The sequence below is a fragment of the Pundamilia nyererei genome, unplaced genomic scaffold (genome assembly GCF_000239375.1).
Source record: "Pundamilia nyererei isolate P.nyererei 1_Seehausen unplaced genomic scaffold, PunNye1.0 scaffold00046, whole genome shotgun sequence".
Taxonomy (NCBI): Eukaryota; Metazoa; Chordata; class Actinopteri; order Cichliformes; family Cichlidae; genus Pundamilia; species Pundamilia nyererei.
Genome location: NW_005187447.1, coordinates 1473965 through 1478508, shown reverse-complemented (window position 1 = coordinate 1478508; position 4544 = coordinate 1473965).

The window sequence follows — 4544 nt, the reverse complement described above, 5'->3', positions numbered from 1 at the left end:
GTTTCACCTGCATCCTGCACCTCTCTTTGCTGCACCCGAGACCCACAGTCCCAACCCAAGCGCAGACATGGGAAATGAGGGAGGAAGAGAAAGGTGGCATTTCTTCGTGCTCCGATCTGTGGTACAGAAGTCTTTCAGAGCCAGGGCCGGTGGGGGACTTCTGAGGATTTCTGCAGGCCAAAACAGGATTGCAACCTGCAGAAATCCTCAACCATGGATGGCACCAACACCCAGGTCAACCTCAAGGTGGATGACCCTGCAAAACTTATACCACCAGATTGAAATCTCAGACACTGAAGCCAAGTGGCAAACCTCATGGCCACATAAACTCAAACCTTGGGACATGAATGTTTTGAAACCATCAGGCTTCTGAAAACAGACCAGCTATGTAGCTTTGTATTTTTCACATGGGGTTTTTTTGTCCTGTGGTTCCACATTTGCCTTGCTTTCTACCTCTGTTCCCTCCGCCTCCATGCAATTTAAATCAAGCTGCGGGGTGGGGGGTATGACGACCTATAGTACCTACAGTATTAGCTCACTAGCACTAGACTGCAATGCTACTCCTCCCCATCTCACAAATGCATCAACTTCATTTGTAACCCTAACATTGGTAATGTGTGCATTGGTATGCATCACCTAGATGTCCCCGTTCCATTGTCAGTGATGACTTGAGATTAAAGTTGAAATATCTTGCCCGCTTTTTGTTTACTTTAAGATTGCTGGGGATGCTAAAGTGGCAAGGTATTTCAGTCTGTATCTCAGGTTCCTGTCTTTATAGGTTTAAAATTATGTAGTGCTTTTCTCCATCAGCATGCAGATGGAGAAATATGGTATATGTCTGATATTGTGCCCAAGCCTACAATGGGTTTGCTTTGGCATGAAATTTCAGCTTTTTTTCATTATGTAAAAGAACATCTGTGGCTATGTGTCTGCTGACCTGAAGTGATTTCTTTTCCATTTCCATTTCTAAATGGTAAGTAGTACAGTTTGTTGGGTTTGCAACTTTTTTCTTTATTTTTTTATGTGACACTGAAGTGCCCAATTTTTCAACTTTTCTGAGGCGCCAGACCTGTTATTTATATATAGACATGTATGGTATTTACAGAAACATGAGAATCTCAGCTTAATACTCATTAAACCATTTACATGTCCACCAGATACAGCTAAAACAACAAGGAATGAAAGAGCAGGTAAACAGACTCTACAAAAAGATGTAAACAAAGATCAGATTCCCCTGTTCACCCCACAGCATATACACAGACAGACATTGTCTCTGATGAAAGGATAGATCTCACAGATTTCAAAATTGGAAGTGTCAGCCAGCAGCAAAAGAAGACCAAAGTTATGCTTCATATTTGAATAACATTAGCATGAATTCTGTCTCACCTTTGTGTTTAATCCACCACGATTAAACCATATTTCCTGCAAAGTTCCATACACAAGTGTGCTTCAAGAGCAGTTTCCCTTCATAAATCACTATTATGAGCCTTATTCGCTTGTTTACTCACAGACGCATTATGCAACAGCAGTGTACAGTGTGGCTGTCCACTTTTCTATCACTACAAAAACATATATTAACTGTAACAACTTTAAAGAGACTCTTAATTAAAACATAATAAAACCCTTTTCCTTCCTGTTGGATGTGCAGATGGTTTGTGTGTGAAAAAGCTCAGAGCTGCTCTCCTATCTATAATGCAGTCCCAGAGGCATTGTAGTGACCTTTCACTGTTGAAGAGACTACCCTGTCACTCCAATTGTGCTTACTCCAGTGGCAGCAATGCTGCTATGCAAGGTGCTCGCCCATTGCCTGCTGATGGAAACAGTGTGGGTTTCAGTGCCATCCCTTAGTACACTTCAAAGCAAATTTATCTGTCACACCCTGCAGTTAGTTCATGAGAAGGGTTTAAAATTAATCATCAGGAATAGCTTTCTGTTACTTTCATTTCGTAGTCTGTTAAATCTGATACTACAGTTGGTTACAACATGCTGTCATGCAGATGGTTTTTTTTATGAGCTGCACCCTGGCTGAAGACTTTGGTTCGACACATCTTTAGCCAGTGAACTAACACTAAATCATGCTTTCTGAAACTTGAATGACCAAAATGTACAAGTTTTAGTCAATATAACATGACACTGAGCAACCGAGCCAATAAACTGCAACAGCTTACTGTTGGAAATTTTATCAGAATACAGTGAAAAATGAGAAAAACTAATATTTTTCTCAAATCATTGTGTGAAATTGTCATAATCCCTCATCAGCTCTATTCTAAATGTGCCTCAAGCTACCACCCTGAAAGCCTCTGCAGACATATGTAATCAGTTCCTTTCTTTCTTTGTAAACAAGGTTGAGTGTATCAGGTCAGCAATAGTACTTCCTGCATATGACCCATCCATGTTTATTCCCCGCTCAAATTTTAGACTGATCTCGAAACTCCCATTCCTTTCAAAGTTATTGGAAAAAATAGTTTTTACCCTATTCAATGCATTTTTGGATACCAATGACATTATGGAGGTTTTTCAGTCTGGTTTTAAACATTTACATTCCACTGAAACAGCACTTTTACAGGTTTTTAATGACATCCTTATAGCAAACGATTCTGGAAGCTCTGTGATTCTTGTGCTTAAAGGTGCAGCACTGGATTGGCTTCGTTCCTATTTGAGTGACAGAACGTTCAGTGTTAATATTAAAAATGTTTTGTCCACCTCAGGCCCCCTTTCTTGTGGGGTTCCTTGCTTGGTCCTCTTCTGTTTTTTTTGTACTTGCTCCCTTTGGGCTCTATTCTTAGAAAACATGAGATATTCCTTCACTGCTGACAACTTCCAAATTTACCTGCCTTTAGCACCTAATAATCCAGGCCCCATCTAATCCTTTTAAACTGCCTTGAAGATGTCAAGGCTTGGATGGCTCTGAACCTTTTGAGCTTCAATCAGAGGTAATTATGCAACCCACTTATTAATTATGCTTGGCTTGGGTCATACAAGCCAACAACATATCGAACAGCGTGTCACAAGTCTGGGAGTCATTATGGACTCGGGTTTTAAATTTAATAAACAAATGCGTTCTGTGTTGCAAAAAAGCTTTTTCCAGTTAAGGAAAATAGCAAAGCTTAAGCCAGTTTTGTCAAGGTATGACTTAGAGAAAATAATACATGTCTTTATCTCAACTCGGCTCAACTATTGCAATGCACATTATGCTGGAGTCAGCCAAGCATCCCTCTCACGTCTTCAGCTTGTTCAAAATGCTGCTGCTCGTCTCTTACCTGGTACACACAGGCATGAATATATCTAACCTATCCTGTCCTGTATTCATTGGCTTCTTGTTAATGACAGAATTAATTTCAAAGTCCTAACGTTGGCCTATAAATGCCTAAATGGTCTTGCTGCTCCATACCTTCCTGATGAACTTCAGCCTTATATTCCCTCGTGGGCCCTTAGATCAGCCGACCAGCTGCTTTTGGTTTTCCCAAAAATGAGGCTGAAACTTAGAGGAGAGTGAGCTCTTTCAATTGTGGTACCCAAACTCTAGAATATACTGCCTTTAACTATTAGAGAGGCCTCTTCACTTCCTGTTTATAAATTCTTTTGAAAACACATCTTTTTTAATTAGCATTTGGTGTGAATCGATATGCTCTTTTTATTCTGTTTGTTTTATTTTATGTGGGAGTTTTAATGTGAGAGGTTTTATCTTCCGTTTTATCTCTTGTTTTGTTTTGTTTTTGTGCAGCACTTTGGGCAAATTTTCAGTTTTTTTATGTGTGCTATATAAATACATTGGATTTGGAGTTTACAGAGGTCAAGTCCTAGAGATATTTTCCCACAGTCTTCCACAGAGCCTTCTCTTTTTGCAGTTAGAAGTACGACCCAGTGGTGGTTATAAAGTTTCAAAGACCTCATCAAATATCTGCAAACACACAAAAGTACAGATTTCCAGGCAGAAGTAATAATGAAATGTGTGACACTCAGAGATAGACAAAGATGTGAAAAAGAGAGGACAGGAGAGGAAGGGGTGATATTATTTTTAAAGGTACTTAATCCTCAGTTAGTGACATTTGATAAAGTACAGACTTAGTTATTTCATATTGAGACGTGTCTCTGACAACAAATGGATAATTTCATGTTATTCAAAGGTTACACGGGACCTGTATTTACTGTCGGTATTAAACTAGGTAATGTGCAGTGTTGGGGTAGATGTTTATAGTGATGGATTGCTGGACTAGTGCAGGGCAATTCCAGCTTAGGTCCTGTTTAGCAGAGGAGACATGATATGTGAGAAAAATGGAGTATTGAAATATAATGTAATAAACAATATTGAATATTTAGTTAGTTAATGCTTCAAAATAACTACCAGACATGAGTGCTGCTGAAAGCAGCCATGATGGCTCATGTGCTGTAACATCTGCTTATATAGCTGGATGAATTGACAAAGTGTTGACCTTAGAGCCAGTGCAGTCTGGAGCTCACAATAAAATTAACTATGTGGCTTTTTTCTGGTGAGTCATTTTCTTATGCTACACCACTACAATGAACTTAGGATTCCCCTACCT